Below are 24,477 nucleotides of genomic sequence, written 5' to 3' on the forward strand. Positions count from 1 at the left end.
TTTTTTAATGATTCAAGTTTCTTTCCCTGAAAAGAAACATGATCATTTTGTACCTTTAAACTTCCCTCTCAGATCAATTTTTTTCATGCCATCACCTGTAAAGTATATATCATCATTATCAACATTTTTCACCCATTTTCATGAAGGTTTTGTACCAACATTGCTGTTTTCTTAGGAAAAAATTGGTGCATCCATCACTGACAATTCCCACTTATACTTCAACATTCATAAAGAGGTCAGATAATACCTTCATTACTCATGTTAAGTTTATTCACCAAACGATTTGATTGAACAAAATGAATAAAGACTCTGTTGCCACTTGCCCTTAGAAAGGGGGAAAGGATCAAATGAGATATATCTTGCCATGCGTTTTACTACTAGTGCATTTGTTAAATAGCAGAGATACAGTGCTAGTACAGTAAGAAGATGGCTGGTTCTGCCTAGCATATCGTTATCGTTCAGCATGCTTCACGGCACATAATGGATCAAATAACTGCAAACTCAAAGTTTATGTTTTTAATAAATTGTTCATTTGGTGCAAGGTCGTTTCAGTTGTAGGGTAGGATTTTTCTTTTTGTCACTATGTTGACCCTCCCAGGACTCATGACTGGAAATAAAAGAAAAGAAATGTTCAATCACAATAGAACAATTTATGATTGTGTTTTTTATTTTAGGCACTTTTGAGATGATATTGATTGAGATCATGCATAGCTGATATGTTGTTTTCAATGATTTACAAAGCAAAGACTGGATCCGGATTTCTGGTGTGGTAGCAAGGTTCGACAAAACAGCCACTGCCTTGTCAACCATACCAGCTGCTGGGTCCATCAGCTCAACTAAATATCTGACAGCTCCAGCCTGCACAATCCGTGCTTTATTCTCATGAAATATCGAAAAATTGAACAATGCTGTTGCAACATCTTTCTTTCCTCGAGGTGTCCCATTAGCTAACAATTCTACCAAAGGAGCAATAGCACCAGACCGTCCAATCCGAACCTTGTTTTCTTCAATTACTGAGAGGCTGCACAATGTTGCTGCTGCGTTTTCTTTTGCTTCAGCATTACCTGTCTCAAGTACATAAATCAGAGGATCAATGGAATTAGCATTTCCAACGGCAATCTTATTGTTGTCATTAATTGACAAGCTTAGAAGAGTTGTTACAGCATTCTCTTGGGTCTGGGGATCTGTTGAATAAAGCAGCCCAACTAACAAACTTATAGCTCCACAGTTTGCAATCACAATCCTATTGTCCATGTTGTGCCTAGCAAGAAGGCGTAACTCTCCCGTAGCATTTCTCTGGATATCCACAGAATCACTTTTCAAACCCTCAATTAACTTACGAATTTCAGATTCAACACCTGATAGATCAGACCTTGAGTCCAAAGTTGAGAAGAGTGGATGTGTGGTACTGATGACTGTTTCCACATATTTTGACTTCTAGAACGAGCCTCAACAAATCCAAGTGGAAATTTAGGTTCTCGCTGTGGAGCAGAGGAAGCTTGGGAATCCTGTGCAAGCTCCCCTGAAGCATCACTGCTATAATGGGTCAGATCGCTTGAAACCCATGAAACCAAGTTAGCATCTCCAGGTTGTTCGAGACTATCATCAGTTAGATCCTGTTCTGATTGACTGACAATTTGGCTGCCAGAACGTGCATTCCTCAGTTCCACACTAAACTCATTGTTGGTTTCAGTAGTTGCTAATGACACTCCTGAATGGTGTGCCTCCAAGCCATTGGCCATTTGCAAAGTTGCTACATTAGAGGAGGAACTATGCTGAGGGGATCCATTTTTTTCACTAACACAAGTCTCCTGAGATGTCAAACCATTTGATGAATGTGCATCCTTATGTGAATTTGCTTTCCCATAAGATTCTGGAGCCCTTGGAATGTTAGTGTTGATAACATGACTTGCATGATAGACAATAAGATCCTTAGTACTCACATCTGTAAGATTCAAGAATGAAGATTTGACCTCGTCAAATTCAGTGGATCAGGAAGCTTAATGTCATTGGATTTGCACCAGTTTGCAATTAGTGCCTTAGCGGTATAATTCGGAATCAAATTTGAATGTCCAAGTGTTTGATGTGTTCTAGGACAAACATTGATGCCCTGATCAAGCCATTTTCGTATGAAAGCCCGTTCATAAGTTTGACCAGAAGCCACAATGACTGGATCAGACATCAGATCTAGAGAAAGGGGGCAGCAGAAGTCAGCAGGAACAGACACACCATTGATACTGTGCAGCTGGTGGATTTTAGTATAGCTGCAGGCAAACTTCACTTTGAGCTTCTTCAGTGTGACGACCTCAATCAGTAATTCTTCATTAGACAACAAGCTCAGAGAGTTTGAAATCATATCTAAATACTCAGAACTAGAGGAACCATTGTCTGACTGATCCCTAATTGCTTTTTCAATGACAATAGATATTTGCTTCTCATCCGTGCATTGAAGTTCCTGCACAGTAAATAGATGTTATTGCGGATAAATCAAACAAAAAAGGAAAAAAAAATCCAGCACTTAATATGTTCCAAAAAAACATTTGAAAACCACAAATTGCTTATTTTCTCCATTACCTTGATGCATTTTACAGCCATACTATCTACAGGAGATGGAAGCGCAGAAGTAACCAGTTGACAAATTTCATGCGTAGAAGAATAAATCTTGTCACACTGGTTTCCATCTGCAAAACCTGCAGTAAGCAAATGAGTTGTGATTACAATTAAACTGTGATCTTGAACAGCCTACCAGTTCCTGACAGGGAAACACAAGTTTCTTATATCACTAAATGCAGTAAGAATTCCAATAGTTATATGACTAGTATTGTGTTGGATGCTCCCGAACAAGGTAACTCATCAAGAGGTTCTTTTAGGGTTAAGTATTATGGCTCAATTAAAGGGCCTCAGTCTCAAGAGAGGGTTCAATAAGTGAGATAAGGTGAATCTCTCGTAGTACAGAACTTGATTTCATCTCTAGATCTTGTAAGGATAAAGTATAATATTCTCTTATATCTTATATTATATATATTTTTCCATCCATCATGTATGACAAAGAGACCATACAACCACAGTTTGAAGTATGAAATGGATGATATTCAAGATAGAACACCAAATCTCATCAATCTAATAGTCTATCTAGAAAGGAACCTATCATATCTGTGTGAGCCCATGCAACTTCATAAGTGTTACAGGGAAAAAATAGGTTACATGTAGTCCCCTTTCCTATATATTATTAATCAATGACTATATTTCAAGTAGATACATACACTAATGACATTTCCATTTAGATTCATAACTGACACCGGAAAGTGTAGGAGAATTAGGAGGTAACACACGGCATACTCAATCCTCACCACTCTAGGAAATCCATCAAGAGCTTAGAGAGATAACCAAGATAAATCCTTTAACAAGCTTAAAAGCTCAAATATGTTTTAATCTCAAAATGGAATATCTCTTTCAACAATACAAATGATGATCCTTTATAGGGGAGACTTGGAACAACCATCCAAGATAAGTCAAACTGTTTTAAATGAGGTTTACATTTCTTAGAGCCTCAAAAATGAAAGGTGCATTTAATAATAAAACAAAACATGCAAAGACATTAAAAACTTTGTATCTTGCAAGTACCAAGAAAATCTTCAAGAATTCCAAAAATTGGTTGATCCTTTCCAATTCTCAAGTAGCATATTAATCTTTGAATTCTCGAGTAGATTTTTAGTTTTCATGAGCAAATTTCTAGCTTTTTCCTAGCAATATGTCTTTCCTGAACAATTTGCCTTCTCGAGCAATCTTTCCTGAGAAAATTGTCTTCTCGAGCAATTTGTCTTCCCAAATAATTTGTCTTCCCTGAGCAATATGTCCAGCCTAACAGATTTTAATTAAAATGATCATAACTTTTTATAGGAATATTATTTTTGAGCATCTTTTTTTTTTGGTTGGAAAGTAGACATCCGTAGCTTGCCAGCGATATATGACTTGTCTTGTAATTTGTTCCCAATAACAACAGATTACTCTTTGAAGATGACACAAAAATCTAATGGTTTCAGAATTTTTCTGTGTCATTCTCCCTCAGTTGAAAAAGATTTGCTCTTGAATCAAAATGAGATTCAATATAAAGAGAAATGCTGACAACATTAAAAGTTATGGAGATCCTATAACCACTGGGCAACTTAACTTTATAAGCATTATAACTTATCTTTTTGTAGTTGTGTAATAGCGCCTTCGAAGATCAATTTTGGATATGCGCCACGAGCCATTTTTCTTTGGCACAAGAAGGGTTGAGACAATACAATGAGTATTACTATCTTGAACAAGACCATTAGCCAAAAGGTCCTCAAGTTCCTTTTGCAACTCTTAATACGCCTGAGGACTCATTCTATAGGCTGCCGTGTTTGGAAATGAAGCTCCGGGAACTAATCAATGAATGCAATGTTGGATATTTTGCATTGGAGGGAGTCTGGGGGAATTTCTTTAGGCACCACATCTTGAAATTTTTGGAGAAGAGGTTGAACTTGTGAAGGGACAACATGACCTTCTTCATCGTATTCATCGTAGATAGGTGCTGCTTCATAAGGTTCCTTATAGTCTTCTTCCTCAACAATAGTAATAATTCTGTGATTTGGATAATCTACAGTAAAGTGTCCATTATTACTAGTATCATCATTTCCATTATCATGAAATGGATTAAAAGCCATTTCCTTATTGCATAATCAACCCCCGTATTATAACCCTCAACATCATGTTCCAAAGGTTCGCCACGTGAAAGACATTGCTCAAGTTGTTGCACTTGTCTCCTCAAGTCATCCAACTCGATATCACGAAGGTCTCTTTGACGAGCTACATGATCATCACAATTTGGCCTTTGTCTTCTATGACCAGTTGTTGAAAACCAAATCTCTGATACCAACTTAACACTGAAAAGTATAGGAGAATTAGGAGGTAACACAAGATGCACTCAATCCTCGCCACTCTAGAAAATCCACCAAGAGTTTAGAGAGATAACCAAGAAGATAAATCTTGGTTATGAAATATGACTTGCCTTGTAATTTGTTCCCAGTAATACCAGATTAATCTTTGAAGATAACAAAAAAAAAATATGATGGATTCAAAACTTTTCTATGTCATTCTCCCTTGGTTGAAAAAGATTCACCCTCGAAACAAAATGAGATTCAATATAAGGAGATACATCGACACATTAAAAGTTATGGAAACCCTATTCTATAAGCATTATCACTAATCTTTTTGCAATTGTGTGATATTGACTTTGAAGATCAATTTTGGACATGCACCACGAACAATTTGCCTTCGACACAATTAAGGTTGGGAAAACACAAGGAGTATTGCTTTCTCAAACAAGCCCTTTAGCCAAAAGTGTTGGCGCTACTCGGAATTCCGTTCTGTTTCCCCTGTACCAAAATTTGTACAAGCACAGAACTTTCCCTAACAACCCATGTGCTTTTCAGAAGTTAAACTTGGATTGCAAACGAAACTTAACATTATTAATCCAAGTTCAACCCATGTGTTCATCAGAAGTTAAACCATATTACAGAAGTTGATTAAATATCTATTTCAATTATTGACTTCCAGGTCATTGGCGAGGCACTCGGCCTTCTTGGGTATGAGATCATCCACCACTTCCTAGTCAAAGCCTTTCAAAGAAATTAAATATTTAAAGTCCTTACAGTAAACCCTAGGTTAAACTACAGAGACCTCAATCAAAGCACAAGATCGCTAGCCTCTTATGTTGGTACTTCAGGATCCATACAAAGGAAAAATAAACTAGTACACACAGCGAAAACAATTAACTAGTTATACCTTTCTTTGTAGCTTAAAGATCTCTTGATCTTCTGCTGTATTCCTCTCCTCCTCTTGGACGTCGTGTGGGTGACGATCTACCAAGACGCAAAAACCACCCAAGTCCTTCTTTCTTCCAACACTTTCGACCACCAAGGGATCAAAGCTAGGAACACCACCTCTTGTTCTTCTTTCTTCCTTGCAACCCGTCGACCACAAGATGGTTGAAGCCTCTTGATGCCGCCGACCTTAGGTGAGAAAGCAAGTGGAGAATAAGAATATAAGGGAGCCGGCCACAGGGAGAATAGAAGAGAAATAGAAATTGTGTAGATGATTATTTTCTCTAAGGCACCATCTATCCTCTTTATAATCCTTGGTAATGGCTAAAAATGAAAGATTTTAACAACAATTAAAATCTCTCTTTTTAAATTTCCTATTGTGGACGGCTACAAAAGGAAAGTTTTAAAATTAAAAATCCATCTTTTAAACATTGTAGATGACTACAAAAGGAAAGATTTTTAAAATTAAAACCTCTCTTTTAAATCATGGTTGCAAAAAAGGAAAGTTTTAACAAAAATAAAATCTCTCTTTTAAACCATTGTAGATGGCAACAAAAGGAAAGATTTTTTTTTAAAATTTAAAACTCTCTTTTAAAACCATGTGGATGGCTTCAAAAAAGAATTTTTTTTAAAATTTAAAATATCTCTTTTAAAACATTGTAGATGACTAAAAAAGGAAGATTTAAAAAAATTAAAAACCCACTTTTAAACCCATCTTGGTCGGTCCCTTGCTTGGGCACCAAGCAAGGATGTGGCCGGCCATAAAGATGACTTGGGTGGATGCGAGACTTTATACATAGAGGCTACAACAGAGACCTAAAGGAGGAATTAGTTTTGACCTCCTGATGACCTTGAGCTTCCTGTGTTCGACCCGAACATCCAACTAAAGTTCATCAATAATAACTTATACCGCTAAAGAGTTATTATTGAACTACCACACCAATCTCATATTACATTATGGGCTCCTTCTTATCATGAGTGTGTTAATCTCCCTATGTTTAAGATATCGAATGTCCATTAATTAAATGAGTTACTGACAACTCACTTAATTAACATCTAGCTCTAAGAGTAGTACCACTCAACTTCATTGTCATGTCGGAACTAAGTCCACCTGCAGGGTTTATATGACAATCCTTATGAGCTCCTCAAGGGGACATCATCATCCTAATAAATAGGATACAGTTTCCTTCTATAATCAACAACACACCATATAAATAATATTATTTCCCAACTTATCGGGTCTATTGATTTAATGAATAAATCTCACCCTTTGATAAATTAAAGAAATAAATACTAAGTACATGTGCTTGTTATTATATCGGGATTAAGGGTACGCACATCCATAATAACAGAGGTTCTGTTCTATTATACAGTCAGTATAAAAGGAACAACCTCAAATTGTCCTACTCTATACACACATAGTGTACTAGTATAATTTTATAGTCAAGATAAACTAGTACCAAATTACACTACAACCATTCCAATGCTTTGTCCCAATCCATCTTAGTTGTGAGCTTCTATTTATAATCTATAAGAAACTGATAACATGATCTTCTGTGTGACACCACACACCATGTTATCTACAATATAAATTAAATGGACAACTACATTTAACTAAATGCAGACATTTGACCAATGTGATTCTCATTTCAAAATAAATGTTTATACAAAAAACTAAGCTTTTAGTATACATTCTAACAGTTTCCCACTTATGCTAAAAGACTATGCTGTCATATATGCTACCATACATCTGATTCCCATCCCCTCAACATGCCCATCAAAAGCTCTCGCCGGAAGGGCCTTAGTGAAAGGATCTGCCAGGTTATCTTCTGATGCAATCTTGGCGACAACAACTTCTCCTCGCTTTACGATGTCTCGTATCAGGTAGTACTTGCGCTCAATGTGTTTACTTGCCTTATGGGCTCGTGGTTCCTTCGAGTTTGCTACTGCACCACTATTATCACAATAAATTGTGATAATTTTGGACAAACCAGGAATCACATTTAAGTCCATCAAGAAGTTTCTGAGTCATACAGCTTCTTTGACTATCTTAGAGGCTGTCACATACTTAGCTTCCATAGTGGAGTCCGAAACGCATTTTTGCTTAACACTCCTCCATGCTATGGCTCCACGTCCCAAAGTAAACACATACCCTGAGGTCGACTTACTATTGTCCCTATCTGATTGGAAGTCTGAATCCGTATAACTCACAGACAACAAATCATCTACCTGGTAAACTAGCATATAATCTCTAGTCCTTTTCAGGTACTTTAATATATGCTTTATGACAGTCCAATGTTCTTGTCCTGGGTTACTTTGATATCTGCTAAGCATGCCCACGACAAAACAGATATCCGGTCTCGTACATAGCATCGCATACATTAGGCTTCCTACAGTCGAAGCATAAGGAACTGCCTTCATGTCCTCTATTTCCTTTGATGTTTTAAGAGACATCTCTTTAGATAAAGGTATTCCATGCCGAAAAGGTAGAAAACCTTTCTTGGAGTTTTTCATGCTAAAACGAGCTAGAATAGTATCGATGTATGAGGCTTGGGATAAGCACAACATTCTTTTCTTACGATCCCTTATTACTTTGATCCTAAGAATATGTCCACATTCTCCCAAATCCTTCATATCAAACTGCTTGGACAACCATACCCTTACGTCTGACAACACTTTGACATTGTTGTCAATGAGCAAAATGTCATCTACGTATAGTACAAGAAATATCACCATGTTTCCGTCACTCTTCTTGTATACACAAGACTCATCCAGACACTGAATAAATCTATAAGACTGGATCACTTCATTAAATCGGATGTTCTAAGATCTCAAAGCTTGCTTCAGTCCATAGATAAGTTGATTGAGCTTACATACAAGATGCACTTTGCCCTTCGTAATGAATCTCTTTGGTTGCTTCATATGGATATTTTCTTCAAGACTTCCATTAAGGAAAGCTGTCTTGACATCCATTTGTCAAATCTCATAATCCATATGAGCGGCAATAGATAAAAGAATCTGGATACACTTAAGCATGGCTACCGGTGAAAAGGTTTCCTCATAATCGATTCCCTCTGTCTGAGTATACCCTTTTGCAACAAGCCTTGCTTTGAAGGTTTCCACCTTCCTGTTTGTCTCTCTTTTTCTTTTGTAGACTCATTTACATCCAATGACTTTTACATCATTTGGTGGTTCTACAAGCTCCCAGACCTGATTAAAGTACATAGATTTTATTTCAGAGTTCATTGCACTTTGCCAAGATGCTGCATCTTTATCTTGGAGTGCTTCATCATATGTCCAGGGATCATGTTCATGTTCACCAGGGATTAAGTCTGAAGATTCTCTCAAAAACATGAATTTATCAGGTTGCCTAACAACTCTCCTACTACGACGAGGCACTACTTGTAATTGTGCATCATTTGTGACATGTGTTGCAGTTTCTTGTGGTATCTCATCTTGTACCGTTGGTACTAAAGTAGACGTGTCTTCTCTTATTTCTTCAAGAACAATTTTACTCATGGGCTTGTGGTTCATTACATAGTTTTCTTCTAAAAATCGGGCATTAGTGCTAACAATGACCTTCTGATCTTTAGGACTATAAAATAAATCACCTTTTGTTCCTTTATGATAACCCACAACTTCTGTACGTGATTCCAACTTATCAGCATCTCCCTTCAGTACATGTGCTAGACTACCCCAAATCCGAATATGTTTCAGACTAGGCTTACGCCCATTCCATAATTCTGTGGGAGTAGAAGTTACTGACTTAGAAGGTACTAAGTTCAGAATGTACATTGCCGTTTCCAGAGCATATCCCCAAAATAAATTTGGTAATTCTGAACAACTTATCATTGATCTAACTATTTGCATAAGAGTCTTATTCCTTCATTCTACCACACCATTATGTTGGGGTGTACCAGGTGCAGACAGTTGGGATTAAATCCCGACCTCTGATAAGTAATTCCTAAACTCTCCTAAGAGGTACTCACCACCACGATCAGACCGTAGTGTCTTGATACCTTTACCATGATGTTTCTCCATATCAACCTTGTATTCTTTGAATTTATCAAAGTACTCAGACTTGCGGCACATCAAGTAAATGTACCCGTATCTCGAATAGTCTTCTATAAAAGAGACAAAATCTTTGAACCCACCTCTTGCTTGGATAGTCATAGGTCCACACAAATCAGAATAAACTAATTCCAACACATCTTTGGCTCTATACCCTTTGGCCTTAAAAGGTGTCTTGGTCATTTTTTCTTCCAAGCAAGATTCGTAGGTTGAAAATTTTTCCACCACTAATGAACCCAAAGGTCCATCAACTATTAGCCTTTGAATCCTACTCAAGTTACTATGACCAAGCCTTAGATACCAAAGATATGTTTAGTTTATTTCTGAAGGTTGCTTTCTCTTATTAGAATCAGAAGATGTATTATTAATTTCCATTTGTTGTATCGTGAGAGTTATTATATTTAGAATATACAAATTGTTAACCAACGTACCAGAACAGATAACTATCCTATTTTTCTTGACAACTACTTTGTCATCAAAAGAAACAGAATATCCATCCATAAATAGTTTAAAAACTAAAATCAAGTTCTTTCTAAAACATGGTACGTAAAGATAATTTCTCAAAATCAATGTTTTATTTCTATCAAAAGATAAATAAACATCTCCCACTGCAACAGCCGCCACTTTTGTAGTATTGCCCATGTAGACGGTAATCTCCCCTTTATGTAGTCGTCGAGTTTCCTGGAACCCTGTAATGAATTACAGACATGATCAGTGGCTCCTGTATCTATACACCAAGTACCGGTAGGTAACATCACTAAACATGTTTCAACCACTAGAGAATAAGATATACCTTTATTGTTCTCCTTTCTACGAGGACAGTCCACTTTCCAATGTCTAGACTGCTTGCATGTGAAGCACTTGCCCTTCGGCTTCTTCATACCTACATACGGCCAGTCCCTAGAGATCGATTCACTTTCTTTGCTGAACCAACTTGTTTCTTTTTCTTCATTCTACCGTTCGGCTTATAAGCAGAAACATTTTCAACAATGTGAATTTGAGAACTTTGACGAAATAGCCCTTCTGCTGCTTGAGTTTTGTCAGAAGTTCCGCCAACGAATAAACCCTTTTGTTCATATTGTAGTTCAGGAGGAACTGCTCAAAACTTTTAGGCTGCATTTAAAGAATTATATCGACCTGAGTTTCCCCATCGATTTCTGCTCCAAGGACTTCCATCTCATTCAAAAAGAGCTATCATTTTGAGGATATGATCCCTTACGGGTGCCCCCTCAGTCATGGTGGTCGTCATCAAGTTTCTCATAGTTCCCTGCCTAGCAGCCCGATTCTGGTGTCCGAAGAGTTCCTTGAGATTGCATATCATGTTATAAGCGGTAAGCATGACCTGATGTTGATGTTGTAGCACATTTGACATAGAAGCCAAAATGTAACACCGCGCCATCTTATCTGCCCTGACCCATTTCTTATGATACTCAATCTCCTCTTCACTAGAATCGCTATTAGGTAGGCTTGGATAGATCCCAAAAAGTATGAACTTGTAAACTTCAGCAGTTAAGACAATGTCCAAGTTTCGTTTCCAATCAATGTAATTGGGACCAGTAAGTTTGTTTTCTTTCAATATAACAGCAAGATGATTGAAAGCCATTTGAAATCCTAAGAATTATAAAATATTTGGTCAAAATTTTAGAATTTAAAATAATATTGATTCCTCAAACAATATCATTTAAATTCACCAACACCTCAAAACACCGTGAATTTTGTATGCCACGATAGTGTGGACGTATACAAATTCAAAAATTTGTAAGAGGGGGTTTTACCTATTGATTTTATTATCTTGTCAACCTAACTTTATGACAAATAAAATTAATAGTTGATTTTTCTTCGGTCACACAAATAATAGCAGTGACTCCGATGGGGAGGATACTATTAAATGTACCTAAGTGTATACCATTACTTGATACTTAGTCCATTAAATATGATTGTGCCCCTTCAGATGGAGAAGATCACACAAACCTAAATAATTTTCTATAATCATCCATAAAGGAAGTTTGACCTAGTGATCCGCAAATAAACTCATCCGATGTGGAGGAAGACACTCAAAGCTAACGCGCAAGTTTGAATGCATCACTTACAAACCAGTAATGGAGACCGTGGAATTTAAATAATTCCTCTCCCACTTAGTTATTTAAAACGAGGAATTTTAACATGCACACACACAGCACATATAAACAACATAAAAGGAAATAAATATGAAAAAAAATTTCCAACTATTATGGCATCATCCATAGCTGTCCTCCGTGTGCCACCAACCCTAGCCACCGCCAACGGGTCATGTCGTCGCGTCTATCTTGCTTCCTTTTTCGCTACGCCTCTGGTCCAATCAATCTTATATTCCACAAGGGAATGCACATGTAATCTAGATCGAACAGAATATAAACTCCTAAAACTAATACAGCTCCTGCTGTATTTAATAATTATAATCATGCACACACATAAAATGCCCTCGACATGCCCGAGGGTCCAAATCACGTACAAACACAATAGGGTCATAATAGTTGGAACTAGGATGCCTGCAACCACAAAGTTAATCTATTCGCACATCTTACTATTATCCTGCCTAAATTTATGTATGAAAAGTGCATAATTTAACTGAAAACCAAACACACAGAGGCAGAAAACTAGCTCTGATACCAATTGTTGGCGCTACTCGGAATTCCATTTTGTTTCCCCTGTACCAAAATTTGTACAAGCACAGAATTTTTCCTAGCAGTCCATGTGCTTTTCAGAAATTAAACTTGGATTACAAATGAAACTTAACATTATTAATCCAAGTTCAGCCCATGTGTTCATCAGAAGTTAAATCATATTACAGAAGTTGATTAAATATCTATTTCAAGGATTGACTTCTAGGTCGTTGGCGAGACACTCGGCCTTCTTGGGTATGAGATCATCCACCACTTCCTAGTCAAAGTCTTTCAAAGAAATTAAATATTTAAACTCCTTACAGTAAACCCTAGGTTAAACTACAGAGACCTCAATCAAAGCACAAGATCGCTAGCCTCTTGTGTTGGTACTTCAAGATCCATACAAAGGAAAAATAAACTAGTACACAGCGGAAACAATTAACTAGTTATACCTTTCTTTGTAGCTTAAAGACCTCTTGATCTTCTGCTGTATTCCTCTCCTCCTCTTGGACGTCGTGTGGGTGACGATCTACCAAGACGCAAAAACCACCCAAGTCCTTCTTTCTTCCAAGACTTTCGGCCACCAAGGGATCAAAGTTAGGAACACCACCTCTTGTTCTTCTTTCTTCCTTGCAACCCGCCGACCACAAGATGGTTGAAGCCTCTTGATGCCACCGGCCTTAGGTGAGAAAGCAAGGGGAGAATAAGAATATGAGGGGGCCGACCACAGGGAGAATAGAAGAGGAATAGAAATTGTGTAGATGATTATTTCCTCTAAGGCACTATCTATCCTCTTTTATAATCCTTGGTAATGGCTAAAAAGGAAATATTTTAACAACAATTAAAATCTCTCTTTTTAAATTTCCTATTATGGATGGGTACAAAAGGAAAGTTTTAAAATTAAAAATCCCTCTTTTAAACATTGTAGATGACTTAAAAAAGGAAAGATTTTTAAAATTAAAACCTCTTTTTTAAATCATGGTTACAAAAAAAGAAAGTTTTAACAAAAATAAAATCTCTCTTTTAAACCATTGTAAATGGCTACAAAAGGAATTTTTTTTTAAAATTTAAAACTCTCTTTTAAAACCATGTGGATGGCTTCAAAAAAGGAAAGTTTTTTAAAATTTAAAATATCTCTTTTAAAACATTGTAGATGGCTACAAAAAGAAAGATTTAAAAAATTAAAACCCCACTTTTAAATCCATCTAGGCCGACCCCTTGCTTGGGCACCAAGTAAGGATGTGACCGGCCAAAGGATGACTTGGGTGGATGCGAGGCTTTATACATAGAGGCTACAACAGGGACCTAGAGGAGGAATTGGTTTTGGCCTCCTGATGACCTTGAGCTTCCTGTGTTCAACCCGAACACCAACTCAAGTTCATCAATAATAACTCATACCACTAAAGAATTATTATTAAACTATCGCACCAATCCCATATTACATTATAGGCTCCTTCTTATCATGAGTGCGTTAATCTCCTTGTGTTTAAGATATCGAATGTCCATTAATTAAATGAGTTACTGACAACTCACTTAATTAACATCTAGCTCCAAGAGTAGTACTAGTAAACTTCATTGTCATGTCAGAACTAAGTCCACCTGCAGGATTTACATGACAATCCTTATGAGCTCCTCAAGGGGGCATCATCATCCTAATAAATAGGACACAGTTTCCTTCTATAATCAACAACACACCATATAAATAATATTATTTCTCAACTTATCAGGCTTATTGATTTAACGAATAAATCTCACCCTTTGATAAATTAAAGAAATAAATACTAAATATATGTGCTTGTTATTATATCAAGATTAAGAGTACGCACATCCATAATAACAGAGGTTATGTTCTTTTATGCAGTCAGTATAAAAGGAACAACCTCAAATTGTCCTAATCTATACACACATAGTGTACTAGTATAATTTTATAGTCAAGATAAACTAGTACCAAATTACACTACAACCATTCTAATAGTTTGTCCCAATCAATCTTGGTTGTGAGCTTTTATTTATAATCTATAAGAAACTGATAACATGATCTTCTGTGTGACACCACACACCATGTTATCTACAATATAAATTAAATGGACAACTACATTTAACTAAATGCAGACATTTGACCAATGTGATTCTCATTTCAAAATAAAAGTTTATACAAAAGCTAGGCTTTTAGTATACATTCTAAAAAAAAGATCCTCAACTTGCCTTTGCAACTCTTCATGCGTTTGAGGACTCATTCTATAGGCCGCCTGGTTTGGAATTGAAGCACCGGGGACTAAATCAATGCAATGTTGGATATTTTGCATGGGAAGGAGTCCGGGGGAATTTCTTTAGGCACCACATCTTGAGATTTATAAAGAAGAAGCTGAACTTGTGAAGGGACAACATGACCTTCTTCATCATATTCATCATAGACAAGTGCTGCTTCATAAGGTTCCTCATCATCTTCTTCCTAAACAAGAGTAATAATTCTATGATTTGGACAATCTGTAGTAAAGTGTCCATTATTACTAGTATCATCATTTCCATTATCATGAAATGGATTAAAACTCATTCCCTTATTTGCATAATTAGCCTCTGAATCATGACCCTCAACATCATGTTCCAAAGGTTCACTATGTACAAGACATTGCTTGAGTTGTTGCACTTGTCTCCTCAAGTCATCCAACTCGATATCATGAAGGTCTCTTTGACGAGCTACAGGATCATCACCATTTGACCTTTGTCTTCTACATCCAGCCATTAGGAACCATGTTCTGATACTAACTTGATATCGGAAAGCGTAGGAAAATTACGTGGTAACACAAGGCGCACGCAATCCTCACCACTAGGAAATCCACCTAGAGTTTAGGGAGATAACCAAGAAGATAAATCTTGGTTATGAAATATGACTTGCCTTATAATTTATTCCCAATAACAGCAGATTAATCTTTGAAGATGACACAAAAATATGATGGTTTCAGAACTTTTCTATGTCATTCTTCCTCAATTGAAAAAGATTCACCCTAGAAACAAAACGAGATTCAATATAAGAAGAAATGTCAACGACATTAAAAGTTGTGGAAGTGTATAACCATGAGGCAACTTAACTTTATAAGCATTATCACTGATCTTTTTGCAATTGTATGATAGCGACTTCAAAGATCAATTTTGGACATGCACCACGAATTATTTTTCTTCAGCACAAGAAGGGTTGGGATAACACAAGGAATATTACTTTCTTGAATAAGACCTTTAGCCAAAAGGTCCTCAACTTGCCTTTGCAACTCTTCATGTGCCTAAGGACTCATTCTATGTTGCCTTGTTTGGAATTGAAGCACCGGGGACTAAATCAATGCAATGTTGGATATTTTACATTGGAGGGAGTCTGAGGGAATTTCTTGAGGCACCACATCTTGAAATTTTTAGAGAAGAGGATGAACTTGTGAAGGGATAACACGACCTTCTTCATCGTATTCATCGTACATAGGTGTTACTTCATAAGGTTCCTCATCGTCTTCTTCTTCAACAAGAGTAATAATTCTACGAATTAGACAATCTGCAGTAAAGTGTCCATTATTACTAGTATCATCACTTCAATTATCATGAAATGGATTAAAACCATTTCCTTATTGCATAATCAGCCTCTGAATCATGACCCTCAACATCATGTTCCAAAGGTTCGCCATGTGAAAAACATTGCTTGAGTTGCTGCACTTGTCTCCTCAAGCCATCCAACTCAATATCACGAAGGTCTCTTTGACGAGTTACATGATCATCACCATTTGGCCTTTGTCTTCTACGATCTGCCATTGAGAACCAAAGCTCTAATACCAATTTGACACTGAAAAGTATAGGAGAATTAAGAGGTAACACAAGGCGCACTCAATCCTCACCACTCTAGGAAATCCACCAAGAGGTTAGAGAGATAACCAAGAAGATAAATCTTTTAACAAGCTTAAAAGCTTAAAATCTCAAATATGTTTTAATCTCAAAAATCGAATCTCCCTTTTAACAATACAAATGATCACCCTTTATAAGGGAGACTTGGAACAACTTTCCAAGATAAGTCAAACTGTTTTAAATGAGGTTTACATTTCCTAGAGCCTTGAAAATGAAAGGTGCGTTTAATAATAAAACAAAATATGCAAAGACATTAAAAACTTTTTATCTTGTAGTACACAGAAAATCTTCAAGAATTCCAAAAACTTGTTGATCTTTCCAATTCTCGAGTAGCATGTTAATCTTTGAATTCCTAAGTAGATTTTTAGCTTTCCCAAATAGATTTCCAACTTTTCTGAGCAATATGTCTTTCTCGAAAATTTATCTTCCAGAGCAATCTTTCTGGAGCAATATCTTTCCTGAGCAATTTGTCTTCTCAAGCAACTTGCCTTTCCCGAGCAAAATGTCCAACCTAACAGACTTCAATTAAAATGATCATAACTTTAGATAGGAATATTATTTTTTTAGCACTTCATTTTTTTACAAAAAATAGACATCCGTAGCTTTCCAATGATATATGACTCATCTTGTAACCGTTTTTTTTTTTTGGAAAGTAGACATCCGTATCTTTCCAATGATATATGACTCACCTTGTAATTTGTTCTCAATAAGAGCTTTTCTGTGACAATAACACTTCCCTTTCCCTTAAGTTGGTTCAGATATATTGTGAGAACTCACATTTGTTATAGATATACTAAATTCTGAGTTGGTGAGCAAGCCTACTAGCTAATGAGCTGATACATAAGATGGCAATCCCATTGGATTATATTTTCTCTCTAATGAAATGGTTATCAGAAACTGAGTTTTGTTCTCTCATTAAACACTAAATTAAAGGCTATGTGCGTGATATCTTAGTTGTAATAGAGCTCCATTGGATTTATGAGAGCATGAAAAAAAAAACCAAAACCCAACTATTGGACCCAAAAAAGCTGGATATGACTCACTATAATCTGCCCCGTACTTGACCTGACTATAACAATCTGCCTCTTTCTCTTTTAGGAAATTAGATTACCTCCCAAAGATTATCTTCCCAAGAAACATTGTAACTTGTTTTGGATCTTTTATCTATAGGAGATTCACCCAATCTATGTCAGTGTTCCACAATTTGAAGATACAGACAATCATGAAATAAGAGATGTTATTGGAGCATTCTTAAGGCAACATAGAATTCTCATGATTGTTTCTCAATGATCATTACATGAGTTTTAAAACATGACTGATCACATTGAGTTAAAATAAAATGCCAGATAAAGACTAGCTAACTGAAAAATCTGGTTTAGTAGAGGGAAAATCCCCAAATGTAAATCATTTTATATCTGAGTAGAGACTAGAAACAAAACTACAAAAAAATTCCTTGGAGAGATGAGAAGGGCCTTTTATTGAAAATAAAACCATTATGATAATAAGGAACCTCAGACCCTAACTATGTAATGTACTGTAAGCATGTCATACTGATTGTTAATAATTCTTGTCAGCCTCATGAAACGAACAGAATTTCACTAAACAAATTAGCATCTACATTTAACATGTTCAGGCGGACAGAGGTTAGAAAGGCAAGACAATGAAGCCGTTCCACTACTTTATCTTCATCCTCTTAGAATAGTATGATAGTTTCTTTTTTTCTAGAGCCAACTAACAATCATCTAAATTAAGAGTTTACATTGTCGCTTGCGATTTCTAAACTGTGCATATAAGTAATTATAATGATGGGAAGCGACATTGGTATGAAATTTGCAATTTGTTTTGGCTATTAAAGATGATAATTGTTAATGTGAGCAAAAAAAATCATGAAGCATCTCAGCAAAATAATCATGTTCAAAATCAAAAAGGACCTTACATTTTGATCAGCTATGGTGAAAACAGAGATAAAAAGAATTATGGGTTGCCTGGATATAATTATGATAAAGTTCTTAGAATGCAAATGCAATGCATTCCATGGAATAATCTTAAAGGGAAGATACTAGTGTTGGGTGTAAACCCGTTACAATATGTGTGATTGTCTCAGAAGCTCCGTTTCACGCTTCTGAGTGCGTACCAGATGCACAAGGACTTACAATTAAGTAGGTTTGAGCAGATAATCTCAAACTGTCGATTCTAGCGAGTCGAGCCACGCGCCGAGTAGGTGAGTTGCGGACACCGTGAGTTGTCGAGCGGCGCCAAGTTGCCGCTGAGAGTTGCTGACAGGATGTCGGGAGCTACAACATGACTTCAGAGTGGATGCCGAGTCCAGCAGAGCGCTGTCTCCTTAAAACAGATTCGGCCCCTCCGCGGTGCTCAGAGGATCAGGTGGACGTCTGTTTCCCAGGATAAAACGGCAGGATCACGAGCACAACCGAGCACTGGTTGTCGTGACGATCTGAACTAGATCTGAAAACTATCACTATTTCTGTTGAGCAAAAGAAGTGCACAACAGAAGGGAAAGAAACATGGGGATTCAAGGAGGAATGGAAGCACACTTGTGCTTTTCTCACATAACTCACTGGAGCTTTTCTCACAAACTCACTGAAGCTTTTCTCGTTTCTGTGTTTTTCTTCATTCCCCTTCTCAGGTCTTATATAGACCTTTGTTTTGCTGGGCTTGCAAGCACAGCAAGCCACGTTGTGGCTTGCATGCTTGCCAGCAAGCCACAACCAGCAAGGCACAACGTGGCTTGCTGTTGGCGGCAAGCAAGCCACGTTGTGGCTTGCATGCTTGCCAAGTGGCTTGCAAGCTTGCCACGTGGCCTGCCACGTGGCGTGCAAGTAAGCTGGCGACTTTGACTTTGGCTTGCATACTGGCCAACAAGTTTCCTTACGCAGACATATCGTGTCCTGACCGGATTTTACGAGCAATGGGTTGATGTCCTCCGGGCCCTGGAGTCTCACCCCCTTTGTTTCAAATCAGCCGGAAAGCCTCGCTTTCTTTCGTTGTGGGACTATAACCCATAAGTCGCGTTTCCATTCAACTTTTTCCAACAATCCCCCACATGAATGAAAACAAGAATTTGTGATAGTCTTCGATAGTTGAGTCGAGTATAGGATAGGTAGGTGTTACCCTTTGAACCTTCCTTTGTAAACTCTGTTTGCTCACTGGCTGAGTATAGGTTGAGTCGAGTTGATGTCTTTGAACTGTTCGGCCGTTGGTGTAAGCATGGACAGATCTTACCCAAGACTCTCCCTGATATAGCTCAGGTCTTATGAGTGTGTTCATTCTTGGCCATGAACATGCCTAGTTCTGTGAGAAGCTCTCAGAATTGTACCTCCAATTCTCTTCGAAGCGGCCCCACTTCTTTCTCATATAGGTGATCTCTCAAGAGTTACCATCTACTCTTTTTGATCATTAAAAGCCCATCGGCTTATCCTGGTCTAGTCACTGTTTCATTGGGCTCCCCCTACAGTGTGTCTAGTCAGTGCAGATTAGTTGTCCCTTTGAACCTAGTTCTTGGGATCTCCAATCAGCATAGCTTGGGTGTTCTCTGCATTGATTCCTGACAATGGCATCAGACCCATTCCCTATGATGAGCTTGCAACTAACTCTCGATTTAACCCCTTGGTTAGCGGATCCGCTAGGTTATCTTTTGACTTCACATAGTCAACAGTGATAACTCCAGTTGAGAGTAGTTGTCTAACGGTATTATGTCTACGACGTATATGTCTAGACTTACCATTATACAGATGGCTCTGTGCCCGACCGATTGTTGATTGACTATCGCAATGTATGCAAATTGCCGGCACAGGTTTTGGCCATCGTGGAATATCTTCTAAGAATTGTTGTAGCCATTCAGCCTCTTCACCGCATTTGTCAAGAGCTACAAACTCAGATTCCATTGTGGATCTGGTTATTATGGTTTACTTAGAAGATTTTCAGGAAATGGCTGCACCAGCTAGATTGAAGACATATCCACTTGTAGACTTAGAGTCTTTTATATCAGATATACAACTTGCATCGCTGTATCCTTCGATCACAACAGGATATCGTGTGTAGTGCAGTCCATATTCACGAGTCTACCTCAAGTACCTCAGTACTCTTGTTATCCCTTTCCAATGCTCAACACCGGGATTACTCGTATATCTACTTAGTTTGCTTACTGCGTAGGCTAAGTCTGGTCGTGTACAACTCATCAAGTACATCAGACTACCAATCACTCGAGAGTACTTTATCTGAAAGATACTTTCATCTCGATTTTTCGATAGATGTTGACTCGTATCTATCGACGTTCGTGCCAACGCAGTATCACCCTTGGTGAATTTCTCAAGAATCTTGTCCACGTAATGAGACTAACTAAGAACAAGTCCTTCTGTCGTTCTAAGAATTTTGATTCCTAGAATCATATCAGCTAGGCCCATGTCTTTCATGTCAAATCTTGAGTTCAACATATCTTTAGTGGATTCGATTATCTTATCATTACTCCCAATGATAAGTATGTCATCTACATAGAGGCACAAGATGACATAGTCACTTTCTGTGGTTCTCATGTAGACACATTTATCACATTCATTGATCTTGAAGCCATATTCCTTCATGGCATTATCAAATGTCTTATGCCACTGCTTTGGTGCTTGTTTCAAACCATATAATGACTTCACCAATTTACAGACCTTGTTTTTCTGTCCTGACATAGAAAACTCCTCAGGTTGGTCCATATAGATTTCCTCTTCTAAATCCCCATTTAGAAAGGCTGTCTTTACATCCATTTGATGTATTTCGAGATTCCATAAAGCAGCGATAGCCAACAATACTCTAATAGAAGTTATTCGAGATACCGGAGAGTATGTATCGAAGTAATCAAGGCCTTCTCGTTAGTCGGTATCCTTTGATTACCAATCTTCCCTTGTATTTATCGATTGTGCCATCTGATTTCATTTTCTTCTTGAAAATCCACTTGCAACCTAATGGCTTACTTCCCGGAGGAAGATCCACGAGTTCCCAAGTGTAATTTTACAAGATAGATTCTATCTCAGATGTAATTGCCTCTCTCCAGTGAGGTCCATCAGACGAGCTTACTGCTTCTGAGTAACTCCGGGGCTCACTTTCCAGCATGAAAGTGATAAAATCCAATCCGTAGGATTTTTCAACTCGAGCTCGTTTACTCCGTCTAAGCTCAACCTCAACTGGTTCATCATCTTTTTCTTCGTCTTGTGTTTCATATGCCCGTTTTGAGGAGCTAGCATCCTCTCGGGTCTTAAAAGGAAATACATGCTCAAAGAACGAGGCATTTCTCGATTCAATTATCAAATTCTTGTGTATCTCCGGTATGTGTGACTCAGACACACAAAATCTATACGCAGCGCTATTTTGTGCATATCCAATAAATATGCAATCAACAATCTTTGGTCCTATCTTAATCCTTTTCGGATCAGGTACCAACACTTTGGCAAAACACCCCCACATTCGTAAATATTTGTAGGACGGTTGTCTTCCATTCCACAACTCATAAGGACTGTTATCTATTTTCTTCCGGGGCACCTTATTTAAAAGGTAATTAGCTGTTAACACAGCTTCCCCCCACATGAACTCTGGCAGTGCAGAGCTTAATAGAAGAGCATTCATCATCTCCTTTAGAGTTTGATTCTTTCGCTTAGCAACTCCATTTTGCTGAGGAGTATAAGGAGCTGTTGTTTCGTGTCTGATCCCATGTTCAGCACACAACTCAGCGAATGGTGATACATATTCACCGCCTCGGTCACTTCGAATCACCTTAATCTTTCTATTACGCTGGTTTTCAACCTCATTTTTATAGTGAGCGAATTTCTCTATAGCTTCATCTTTACTTTTGAAAAGATACACATAACAATATTTTGTGTTATCATCTACAAAAGTGATGAAATATTTATTACCACCACGTGTTGACGTACCTTTTAGGTCGCACACATCAGTGTGGATTAGGTCAAGTGGTTCATTACTTCTTTCAATATGTTGAAAGGATGACCTTGTTATTTTCGCTTCAACACAAATCTCACACTTGTGTTTTGGGTCAAGGTGGAATGTAGGTATGCTTTGCATGTTTATTAATCTACGTAATACATCGTAGTTAACATGCCCTAGTCTACCATGCCACAAACACGAAGACTCAAGCATATAAGTGGAAGAGCTTTCATTTTTATTTATCTTGGGCCTAATGGCCATTACATTGAGCTTAAACAACCCATCAGATACATAGCCCCTTCCTATAAATACTCCGTTCTTGGACAGTACAACTCTGTCCGATTCAAAAACAATACGAAAGCTATGCTTGCTCATAAGTGATCGGGACACTAGATTCTTCCGAATCTCCGGAACATACAGCACATTGTTTAGAGTGAGGTCTTTGCCCGAAGTCATCTTCAGCACCACCTTTCCTTGGCCCATGATGTCCGAGTTTGCTGAATTCCCCATGAACAGTTTGTCTCCAGTGACTTCTTCGAAGTTGTGGAGCAGCTCTTTGTTGCAGCACACATGTTTGGTGGCTCCAGTATCAATCCACCATTGCCGAGGATTGACACCTATTATGTTCACCTCAGAGATCACGGCGCAGAGATCCATATCCTGTTCTCCTGCCAGGTTGGCCTCAGGCTTTTTCTTCTTTGGCCTTTTACAGTCTGAAGCCTTGTGACCTATACGATCACAATTGTAACATTTCCCTAAGAACTTCTTTTTCATGTTTTGTCCTTTTGGTTGTGTCGTGGAAGATTTTGGATGCTTCTGTTTTGAGCTTTGTCCGTGCTCAACAACATTGGCTTTTACAGTAGCCTGAGAGAACAGTTTTCTCTCTGAATTCTTGTTGTCTTCTTCTATACGAAGGCGAACAACAAGTTCCTCCAGGTTCATTTCCTTCCGTTTGTGCTTCAGCTAATTCTTAAAGTCCTTCCATCCAGTTGGTAGCTTTTCGATGATAGCTGTCACTTGGAAAGTTTCGCTCAGAGTCATACCTTCTGAGTGAATTTCTTGTAAGAGTACTTGAAGCTCCTGGACTTGACTGATTACAGACTTCGAGTCATTCATCTTATAGTCTAGGAAACGACCAACAATCAACTTTTTGGCCCCAGCATCCTCCGATTTATATTTCTTGTCCAGAGATTTCCACAGTTCCTTTGCCGTTTTCATCTCACAATACATAAGATAGAGTGAGTCGGCAAGATTGTTAAGGATGTAGTTTCGACAGAGGAACTTAGAATCGTTCCATTTGTCGATCAGAAGGAGAGTGTTCACCTCATCTACACCCTTAACAACCTTGGGAGTTTCCTCGGTCAAGATACGTGCCAGACCTAGCGTGGTTAAGTAGAAGAACATCTTCTGTTGCCACCGCTTGAAATTCACTCCTGTGAATTTTTCTGGCTTTTCCCCATGATTGATTGGCACATTCCCAATCGGGGCGGAGGAGGCCGGCACATGTTGAGCCTGTTGCATCTCAACATTTTCTATCGCCATGGTAACAGAACGAATCTGTTTTAAGTTTTCTTGGGTGTAAACCCGTTACAATCTGTGTGATCGTCTCAGAAGCTCTGTTTCACGCTTCTGAGTGCGTACCAGATGCACAAGGACTTACAATTAAGTAGGTTTGAGCAGATAATCTCAAACTGTCGACTCTAGCGAGTCGAGCCACGCGCCGAGTAGGTGAGTTGCGGACATCGTGAGTTGTCGAGCGGCGCCAAGTTGCCACTGAGAGTTGCTGACAGGATGTCGGGAGCTACAACACGACTTCAGAGTGGATGCCGAGTCCAGCAGAGCGCTGTCTCCTTAAAACAGATTCGGCCCCTCCGCGATGCTCAGAGGATTAGGTGGACGTCTGTTTCCCAGGATAAAACGGCAGGATCACGAGCACAACCGAGCACTGGTTGTCGTGACGATCTGAACTAGATCCGAAAACTATCAATATTTCTGTTGAGCAAAAGAAGTGCACAACAGAAGGGAAAGAAACATGAGGATTTAAGGAGGAATGGAAGCACACTTATGCTTTTCTCACACAACTCACTGGA

General features: G+C 38.1%; 1 pseudogene; it reads right to left on the reverse strand.

Annotated features, from left to right (window-relative positions):
* Nucleotides 1-548: 548 nt before the first annotated feature.
* Nucleotides 549-23,791, reverse strand: LOC122050354 (annotated as a pseudogene).
* Between the last annotated feature and the right edge of the window lie 686 nt (nt 23,792-24,477).

This window comes from Zingiber officinale, chromosome 3A (assembly GCF_018446385.1).
Source record: "Zingiber officinale cultivar Zhangliang chromosome 3A, Zo_v1.1, whole genome shotgun sequence".
NCBI lineage: Eukaryota > Viridiplantae > Streptophyta > Magnoliopsida > Zingiberales > Zingiberaceae > Zingiber > Zingiber officinale.